Source organism: Humulus lupulus, chromosome 9 (assembly GCF_963169125.1).
Source record: "Humulus lupulus chromosome 9, drHumLupu1.1, whole genome shotgun sequence".
In the NCBI taxonomy this organism is placed as follows: Eukaryota; Viridiplantae; Streptophyta; class Magnoliopsida; order Rosales; family Cannabaceae; genus Humulus; species Humulus lupulus.
The window spans coordinates 52,917,966-52,929,322 of NC_084801.1; positions in this window are offsets into that span (position 1 = coordinate 52,917,966).

Here is an 11,357-nt window from a genome sequence, read left to right on the forward strand (position 1 = left end):
CTGGCCCTCAATGCAGATATCCTGGGTACGCGGGGTCCATGCACCGCTCCCACAAAAACAAAGGGATCCTCGCCCTCTGGCTCAAAGGTTACAATCTTCTTCCTATAGTCAATGGTAGCTCCATATCTAACCAACCAATCCATACCTAGAATCATATCAAAATCCTCCATACTCAACTCAATCAAGTCCACTGACAACTCCCTACCATCAACTAACACTGGCAGCGCTCTAATCCACCTCCTAGATACTACCAACTCTCCTGTAGGCAATATAGTCCCAAACCCTGAAGCACTATACTCACTAGGCCTACACAGTCTATCAATCACCCTATCAGATACAAATGAATGCGTAGCACCAGAATCAATCAAAACAGTAAAGGGATGCCGGCACTAGAAAGCTGACCTGACACTACCGAGGGACTAGCCTCGGCCTCCGCCTGCGTCAAAGTGAACACTCGAGCTGGAGTCAAGCTATCCACCTTTCTTGTCTCTCCTTTCTTCACTGTCGGGCAATCCTTCCTGAGGTGTCCCACCACCCCGCACGCATAGCAGACCTTAGCCCGACACTCGCCCGGATGGCGTCTCCTGCACCTCGTGCACTCTGGATAAGTTCTCCACGAATCACCGCCTCCCTGATGGCCACCCTAAGTACCCTGACCTCCCCTATCAAACCTAGGAGCGGTTGGAGCATCAGGTGTCTTTCTCTTTAAATCACTGGAGCCTCCGCCCCTACTAGAGCCAGAATATGGAGGCACTGGCGTACGGCCCTCTCTTCTTGCTGCACTATCCCTCCATATCCTATTCTCCGCTTCCTCAGCGGTAAGAGCCCTCTCCACAGCCTGGGCATAAGTAGTCACTCCAGGAACTGTGATAATTCTTACATCTCGGGCTATCATAACATTCAGCCCTCTAACAAATCTGTCCAGCCTGGCTGCATCAGTAGGCACAAGATCCGGTGCGAACTTTGCAAGTCTGTCAAATTTCAAGGCATATTCTGTAACTGTCATACTGCCTTGAACCAGCCCCACGAACTCATTCACCTTCGCTGCCCTGATGGCAACGTTATAGTACTTCTGATTGAACAAATCCTTAAACTCTTCCCAAGTCAACGCGGCAACATTTCTAGTCTGTGATGCCACCTCCCACCAGATTAGGGCATCCTCTCGCAGCATATAGGTGGCACAGTCCACCCTGTCATGACCTTCCACTCTCATAAAATCTAGAATGGTAGTGATCAAAGTCATCCACTGCTCCGCCTTTAGTGGATCAGGTCCACCCTCAAAGATCGGGGGTTGCTGCTTCCTAAACCGCTCATACAACGGTTCCACTTTGTTCCCAACATCAACTAGCTATACCACAGGTACTATTACCGGTGGCACAACAGGGGCAACACTCCCAGATGGAGCCTGCTGCAGAATTCTGATCTGTTCATCTTGGCTCTGAAGCCTAACTTGCATATCTGCCATCAACTGATGCCAGTTCTCAGGGACTGGCGGAGGGGTTGGGCCCTGGTCATCCTCTCTAGCCCCAGACCTGCCGGCTTGTCGTGTGGATTTCCTTGAATGCATAACTATTCAAGTCAATCTGCAAACAACGACTCGGCAATTAGGCTATGATGACAGGGTAATAATCTCTCCATAATCCACCACCGAAACTCCAATCATTCACAAGCAAGCAAGTATAGCAATTTATCCAGATATTCATTCACATGCACAGCAATGCTAATAAGCACGCCTCAATAGCACCATGCAATAGTCAAGGGCCAGGCCCTATCAGAATCTCATGCTCCCTATTCATCCAACAGATATCAACAATCATATCTCACTCAAATCACCTAAGCACATAATCATGCATATACAATTACCAAACCCTGAGTTGAGCTTGTCTCCCGCGGCGAATGTACATACCCAGCCAGTCTTCAGGACCCATAGACCTAGGACGCTCTGATACCAAGTTGTAACGCCCCGGATAGCCAAGACCGTTACACTGTGTGTTTATAAAGTGCCATACTTGCTAATCAAGTCATTTAAATAAAACTGTGTTATTGAAACTATTAAGGAACTAGGGTTAAAAGCGTTTTGGTCTCAAAAGTCATGTTTTCACTAAGAAACATTGTTTATTTACACGGGATCCCCAAAAATATTAGTTTAAAGGCCATCTACAAAAGTTACAAGGTTCAAATACATTAACCAGCCATACTAAGGCAAAACGAGAAGTTGGGTAATCCTTGTCCTGACTCACTCCTCGACCATGGTGATCGAACAGCTGGCTAAGTACATTCCACCTCGGGGCTCTCCACCTCAGGCTTGGTCAAGCTTGCCCTTGCCTTTACCTGCACCATGTAGCACCCGTGAGCCAAGGCCCAGCAAGAAAACACAATAACAACAGAGCATGAACAATTAACAAACAAATCAATAACTCATATTGCATCTCATAGACTCAGATATATCATCAGTCAGTATAATCAAGTATTCCACATACTAAGCATTCCAATTCATATCGTTCACAATTCACAAACGATAACCACGGCTAGCGCCCTCAGGCTGCTCCCTCTGTTATCCCGTTGTTCCTGGCTCCCAGTGGCCAATTCGCGCCCAGTGCGCTAATATCAAGTACGGCACTCTTAGGCCGCTTTTACATGTCCTTTGGCGTGATACCAACATTAACACGACGCAATTCTTGGGAACACTTAGTCCCATCACCAACATTTATCCGGGTGCAGTTTTCTTACCTTTCAATTCACTGGTTTCCGATGCCACGAAGCCGCGAGCACGGTCCTCTACCCCGAGCCTCTCCAAAAACCTAATCACAACACAAATGAAACATCCTTTGTCACTAATCAATCCATAGCTACCTCCCCGGAGTCAATCCCACACTCTCGGAACCCCCAAATCCCTAAAACAATGCACCGAAGACATCCCCCGAACCCCCGGAGCAAAGGCTCAAAATTGCAAATTCTAACATCCTGAAATTGGCCTTGCGCCGCGGCGCAGCCCTGTAGGGCCGCGGCGCCCAGCAAGTAAGAGGACTCGCCTGCCCAGAAATTCAGCCTCGCGCCGCGGCGCTCCTTCGCGAGCCCAGAAAATCTGGGTTTTCCCTGCGTTTTCCCCGAACCCAAATCACTCCAAATCATCCCAACTTCATACCCAAGCCCCAAAACTTATTTAAAACCCCACATAGACCAACCAACAACCTATAAACACTATAATACAGCTCAACTACACAAACACCCACATAATTCACACTTAAATTCATATTCAAACCTTTGAACCAAAGCTTGAGAAATATGTAAACCAGCCCCTTTAGATTCTTAAACCATAACAGCTACGAGAATTTAAACATGATACACTCTTACCTCAATCAAGAACCCAGCTTGAATTCTCCCCAACTCTAGCTTCAAATCACCTTCTCCTTTTGATTACTCCAACTCTAAATTCATGCAAAACCAGCCACCAACTTGCTTCAATTCATATTCATCATCTAAAAACTAAACTTGAAAATTAAACATATTATAGCTAAATCCTTACCTCTGAATTTTCTTGGCCTAAGCTTGGTTGATAACTTCAAACACCCCTTGGTTCTCCTTCCAAGAGCTAAAGTTCAGCTTCCCTTTTTCTATCTTTCTTTTGTTCTTCTTCTAGGTCTCCAATATATTCAGCATAACACCAACTCCCAAAATGTTATACATAAATGTATTTCCTTCAGCTCAAACTCATCTATTTACTGCCAAAAGACTAATCTATCCCTCTAAATATATCCCTTTCTAACTAGACCTCAAGGGCTTACTTGTCCTTTTACTGGTTTACAATTCTACTACCTCTCCAACAAAACTTGTTACTCTCTATGGTTACTAACAGTTACACAGGTTACCAAAACACCAGTTACCACTATCTAGCTTTCTAGGACCGTCTCGGCACGTGCATCACATTGAAATCACCGCATCCACGTGGTACAAATCACATATCATAATTATCACATAACATAATACACATAGTCATATAACATGCTTAAAATCATAACCATGCATCTAAATCATTAAAATCACACATAATTCCCATTATGCCCTCTAGGCACACTAATCAAGGCCCTTAAGCCTAATTAGTGAATTTGGGTCGTTACAGCACCCTAATCAGATGAGTGACTATGGAGTCACAAAATTGGGCTATGCACCCTAATCAGATGAGTGACCATGGAGTCACGAACTTGGGCTCTGCACCCTCAGCCATGTGACGTTACAGTCACCTGAGCCTTTTGGCCCTGTCTCTAAGTAACTAGCTTTTAAACTAGACAAGCGCTTTTGATTTCATCGAACTTAAGGTCGGTCAAGCATTTCATGTTATGTTGATAATGCTTATGTCGATTAGATCTAATCTTTTTGGCTTGGATTAAACACGCTAATACCGTTCTTGACTCATAGGTCAATTCCATACGACCAGTGCTCAGTACTACTGTTGAACTTGACTAATAAGTCACAGCTTCATAGTCAATACTGACACCATTGCCGATTCTGACTACGAAGTTAGTTCCACTCACAAATAAGCAATGCACTCAGGCATATATCATATGTCAAATATCCAAATATAAGTCATTCAGCATGCTTAATCAATAATCACAAGCATAATTATAATCATGCACAATTACAGAGACTCAAGCTCTGGAAAATTCCATGTTTCACATTCATGCCATGCCATAATCACATATATCGTTGTTGATGCGGTTTTTTGCCATCAGTGCATTAAGAAATAGTAAGGTAGATTAGTGCTTAGAAATAAACCGTAATGAAAAATGAAATGAATTCACAAGAACACAAATCTTTTACGTGGTTCAGTCGTTAAAATCCACCTAGTCCACGAGTTTATATTATTGTTGTTTCATTCTCTATTTCGACAAAGTTTCAGTATTACAGAATAATAACCTCTTTTTCTGTCCAATATTCTCAGTATTTATAGAGCAATTCCATGGATAGGTTTGGGTAACCGTGTGAGTCAATCACGCATATACATATTTATTACATTTAATACGTATATTTCTCATTTATAATGGGATATGATTTGATCATACAGTAAATGTTCTCCTAATATCTGGGACATTAAATATGACAGCCTGGTCATAAATAACCGTATAATGGGATTTCGAGTGTCCAGGGATTCTGGAGTATGCAATACATTTGAATTAGCACGAGCTAAACATCTCCTCTAATCTAATATTTTGAATGCCAATCTCGTATTATGAGCTCGGGTTAAACCCAGGACGCCTAACACCACACATGCCCATGTGAAATCGGAGTTGCTTACGTGGATAATAAGCAGATATCATTCCCTTGGTTATTTCTCCGTATATTTATTTGTCAGTTGTACCCAAACTGAGTGAATGACTCGAGCTAGAATTAGGGTACAACATTTGCCTCCAAGATCCTGCTCGTGTATGATGTCATCATTTTCTGACCTACACATTAGGGACTTTTAGTCTTCTGTTACACAAAACCATGTCTACCCACTACTCGAGTACTGGACACATGGTGTACTACAATTGGCATCTGTTCGGGTTTTGAGGACTGCAATAATTGTCTTGTCACCTTTTTGCTGCCGTTTTTTCTATTTAACCTTGGCCTTTGGATATTGAACCATCCCAAATGGATGGCCCAAATTAATTTACACAACTTACGTATAAAAGGAATGGCCGAGTTTCAGACTTCACCAGCTTTCATTTAAAAAACTTCCTCTTCTGCACTTCCGAAACTTCCTTCTTTCCCAGAAATCTTCAAAACTCGTTCATTGTACCCAGTTACTCATAAGTTTTCCAGGAACTTCCCTTTGCAAAGTCTACGTCTTACCATCGAAGAACATACTATAAGCATCTCTCTTTTTTTATTTGAAGAATTTTTTTTTTCTTTTTGTTTTTTTTACATGACTTTTGTTCTTCACCATGTTCATCCGCACTATTCACTGTAGTCACCAGTAGGCTATATCCGAATGTTTTTATGGAATAGGTTTCGACTTAGGTACAATGGGTGAGTCCAAAAATAGATCTAGAAATAAGACATTCATAAAATTGGAAAATTTATGGGTAATTCTTGGTAATGTCAATGGTGAGTTAATGTAAAGAATACCCATTCTGGATAAAGGAAATGAAGGGTTTTTAGGGTTTCAACTAGATAGCTTAGGGGTCACTATTCTTGGGCGGTTTTGCACTAAACCGCCTCCCAAGGAAAATAGTGGTCTGACAATCTAACACACGGATCCCTAAATGTCAGGGGTTTGTTAGGAAACTAAGGCGTGTAACTTAGGGTATCGCACGGCATCACGTGATGGGGCTGAGGCTAACCTCAGCTCATATAACAAAAGTAAGTCTTCCCCCCTTCGTACTTCTACATCAGTCTTTAAACCCTCTTAGGTTGCCTACTGCCTAGGTCATTCTACTCGTTAAGCGATCTGATGGCTCCTCACAAGAAAACCGCCCCCAAGAAGAATGCCTCAAGTTTGTCCGCTCAGTAGAAGAACAAGGGGAAGCAGATCGCCCCAGAGTCTCCAATCCCCAACTTTGATCCGGTGGTGGAGAAGGAGGTGATGGTTGACCCCAACGCCTACTTCAAGGCTGAACTCATCGTATCAAAGATCACGACCCAAGGGAGGGTGAACAAGATCATGCTTAGCACAACATAGAGATCAGGACCAGAACTCTCCTTGCCCGACCTGCGTTCGAAGGGGAACATAGCTGATCCCCTCTCCAAGATGACTTCGCAGCTTGGAGGGATGAGCACTTAAAGGCTGGGTCCTTTCTTCCCTTGGACCAATACTTTGCGGATTTTCTAAACTACATGAAGTTGGCTCCATTTCAGTTCCTCCCAAATTCTTATAGACTTTTGGCAGGGCTGAAATATTTTTTTTGAAGCATGAGTGGGAGGTCCCCACCCTAGCAGATATACTATACTTTTTTTGCCTCAAAGCTAGCCCAGAGCAGAAAGGGCGAGGTGACGGGATCTACTATCTGACAATATTTCCCAACTCTACTCCCGTCTTCGAGCTTCCCAGTCACCTTAACGACTACAAAGACATGTTCTTTATGTCAAATGGGTTCCGGAATTGCGAAAACAGATACCTTAACCGTCCTCGTAAGTTCCTTATTTTTGAAACCTCAGCTTGTGACATTTTTATTCCTTTCAAGGTGTTTCTTTTGTACATGTCTTAACTGAATTTATTTCTCGTGCAACCATATTTGCGAGGACGGAGAAGTCTGTGACCCTCGGGGGTCAATACGAGAAATTTCCTAGGCTTCCACCCAACGTGAAGGACTACTGCCTGGTCGTGAATGACGTCACGATGATGGCATGTAAGTTGATTGGCGAAGGTCAAGCGTTGGCCTTAAGGACCCAGGCTACCCTTCTGGTGATCCAAGAGCTCCCATCCTCTCAAGATGAGACCTTGCCAGCCACCGAAGGCAAGGAGGAAGAAGAGGACGAGGTGCCTCTTGTGAGGAACAGGCATGCTCCCGAGTCTTTCTAGGAACCTAACCTAGGATGAGTTGCGCCAGGGGCAGCATTCGGCCCCTCCGGCCAAGATTACCCATACCCCTATAGGGAATTAGATAGGGTTGTTTCCGATTTTAGGTTAGTTCTATTTAACCCAAATCAGCTCGTCCATCATCATCCTAATAACCCAGATCGTAATATAACCCTGCTCCAAAGCGTGGACCACCTAGTGGTATGTCATGACAGTAGTTACCCTAAGGGCACAGTAGTTGTTGAAAACACTTTAAACTTTAGATCTGACATTTTTGAGGAGTATGGAACCAATCGTAGGACTTGGTCTTCTCTGCTCCAAGGTACATTTGCCCCTGGATTTAGAAAATATGTAGATGAATCCATCCCTGAGGAAGGACCTGAGCCTGAACCCCCTAGGATCCCAGAAATATTAACCGTAGATTCTCCCTCTCCTCCATTAGTTCCAAGGCTGGAGGTCGTGATAATAGACTCCTCCCCCAGCCCGGAGGGTAGGATCTTTGTTTATTTTCTTTCTTTATCTATATTTCTGACAACCTTATTTGCAAACTAATTCCTTTTTACTCTTTTCAAGCGATGAGATGGAACAACCCGGAGCTCCTGACCTCTGAACCGCCTTTCAGACAAAGAAAACTGGCTTGGGCCCCGCCGTAAAGAGGCTCAGGATCTCAAAGAAAACCCCTTGCTGCGAACAAAACCTCCAGATCCCTTGCCAAGGGGAAAGACATGAGCTCAACCCAAGAATCAGTTCCAATGAGTACTATTACTACTAGGGTTCCTCCTCCACCTCCTCCACCTCGATTTGCGCCTCCTTAGGCCCAAGTAATACAAGTTGATCCTCCAGACCCCACCGTTCCAGCCCCCACCGTTCGAATTCCAGTAGATACCCAGGATCTGGAAAAGATCTCTAAAGCTTTTTGGGGCATCCTTTATGAGACGGTGAGCCATATGGTGGGGCACGTCTATAAGGTCAGCTCGAGAGATCTAAGGACCATCGAGGAGCGCAGCCCGGAGAATGTCTTGGAGTCAGCTATGGGGATGATTCTCACTGTATGTTATCTTTCCTTGGTGAAAAATTCTGTATTATTGTGATCAAGGGTATATCTCTTACTTGTTTTGCTATTTTACAGTCTGTCCTGGCCCAGTATCACAACATAGCCCGTGCTAGGGCTAGAAATGATGAGCTTCAGGCCAAATTAAATGCCACCAACACTGCCCTAACAACTTCTCAAGAAGGCCAGCGGGATGCCAAAGCTGCCTTGGCGGCTACTAAAAAGAGTGAGCATGATGCTAAGGCCGCTCTCACCTTGCAGGAAAGCGAGCAGGCTGCAAAGACTGCATTGTCTACCCTCCAAGCTCAAACTGCATAACTTCAGTCTGAGGTTGATGAAGCCAAATCCAAACTGCTTGAGGTCGAGGTCGCAGTTAAAGAAGAAAAGGCGGCCTCATTGTCTTCCATGGAAGAGATACTATACTAGTGCTGGGCCTTCAACCTAGATGGGAGATTTTCTTTCATGGAAACCGGGCTGTGGGATCCACTCCTTGAAAAATTCAAGTCTCGCCGTTTGCAAGAACTGTCAGAGACTGGTGAGGTTTCTTGGGCAACTGAGGGAGATGGCGAGGAGGTCAACTCGACTGGGCGAACTAGTGGAGCTTCATGACAACTTCTTTTTTTTATTTGTCCATAATTGTTTAACAATTTTTTTTATTAAACAATTTCCTACGGGTTTGGTTAGAGGTTTTTCTCCTCAGGATAATGCCTGCTTTATTTCAATATATATCTAACTTTTTGATCCATTTATCTCTCCTTCACAATCTTTCATGTTTGTGAATCCTTAGACTTGTACATTCGAGATTTTAGGAATCGATTTTTAGATCGGGATAGATATTTTGAGCCCGGTTATATCCAAGTTTTGTGTGTTAGATTTGTATCATACCTGTTAAGAATCAAGCCTTGAACCCCGTTATATCCAGGGCTTTTAGTTTATTAAAACTTAGTTGGTGCTAGGTTTATTGATAACACGAGCTTTAACAAGCCCTTGATATTAAACAATTTTCCCAACTTTCCAAGTTTTGGACCTGGTTGCGTCCTTGATATTAGTTCACGCTAGGTTTATTGAAAATTCGAGCTTTAAAAAGCCATTGAATAATCAATATTTCCAAGATTCTATATTTTGGAGCTGGTTGTATCCATGGATTTTAATTATTTTTATCTCAGGGTTATATGCCCCCCAAGTAACCAGAATGTAGAAACTTTCTTGGTTGCTTTTACAAATATTAATACACGAGCTAATACAACTTTGACAAGAAATTATTTAATAAACCATCTATTATTTGATTAAATGGCTTTTATAAATAAGCCATACATGGATGATGGTACTACTGATAATACTTTTTCAAATGTAAGGTATTCCAGGTCCGCGGGACTATCTCCCCATTCAACAGAGCTATTTTGAAAGTTCCTTCACGCAAAACTTCAATGACCTGATATGGTCCCTCCCAGTTCGGACCTAAGACACCATCCTTGGGATCCTTATTTTCCAGAAAGACCCTTCGGAGAACCAGGTTGCCCAATCCAAATCTTCGCGTCTTAACTTTAGAATTAAAATAGCGAGTAATATTTTGTTAATAATGGGCGAGCTGTCATTGCGATTCCTCTCGGTTCTCTTCAATCAAGTCGAGAGATGCGTTAATGAGTTCATCATTATATTCCTAGCTGAATGTCCTTTGCCTATGAGTGGCTACCATGGCTTCGACTGGAAGGACGACCTCGCTTCCAAAAGTTAGGGAAAAAGGGATATGTCCTGTGGAGGTTCTATGTGAAGTCTGGTATGCCCAAAGTACTTGCGGGAGCTATTCTGGCCATAATCCTTTGGCCTCGTCTAACCTCTTCTTCAGGCTCGCCTTTAGGGTTTTGTTCACAGCCTCAAATTATCCATTAGCCTATGGATACGCTACGGTGAGAAACTCTTAATAATGTCGTATTTTTTATAGAAGTCAGTGAAGAGATCACTGTCAAACTGTGTCCCATTGTTTGACACGGTCTTTTTAGGAAGCCCAAACCGACATATAATACTTTTCACCACAAAATCTAGGACTCTCTTCGAAGTGTTGGTTGCCAGAGGTTCAACTTTTACCCACTTTGTGAAATAGTCGATGGTCACCACCGCGTAACGAACTCCTCCCTTTCCCATAGGTAGAGATCCTATTAGGTCGATTCCCCACACCGCAAATGGCCACGAGGATGAGATCATCGTTAGCTCAACTACAGCAGCTCGAGAAACTATGGCGAAACACTGACATTTGTCGTATTTCTGAACATACGAGATTGAGTCTTTTGTTAAAGTGTGCCAAAAAATAGGCCTACCTCAGTATTTTTAGTGCTAGGTTTTGCCCCTCAACATGATCTCCACAAAATCCTTCGTGCACTTCTTGCAATATGTTTTTAGCTTCCTTAGGCAGAACACACTGTAGGAGAGGCAATGAATGACCACATCAGTACAATGTCCCATCCACTATCACATACCTCGGAGCTTGATATAGTATTTTTCTTGCATCCTTTCTATCCTCAAGTAGCTTCCCTATTGTGAGGTATTCCATTATGGGAGACATCCAGGTCGGTCTTGTGTCGATCATCTCGACCTCTACCATTTCTTCTGTCACGCTTGGACTCTCCAAGAACTCCACTGGCACTACGTTCAAGGTCTTAGCTTCTTTGGTGGTGGCAAGCCTTGCCAAAGCATCAGCATTAGAGTTCTACTCACATGGTATTTGTTCAACAATACTGTACTCAAATTCAGACAGCTCTCCCTTCACCTTAGCTAGGTAGGCCGCCATCTTGGCACCTCGAGCTTGATATT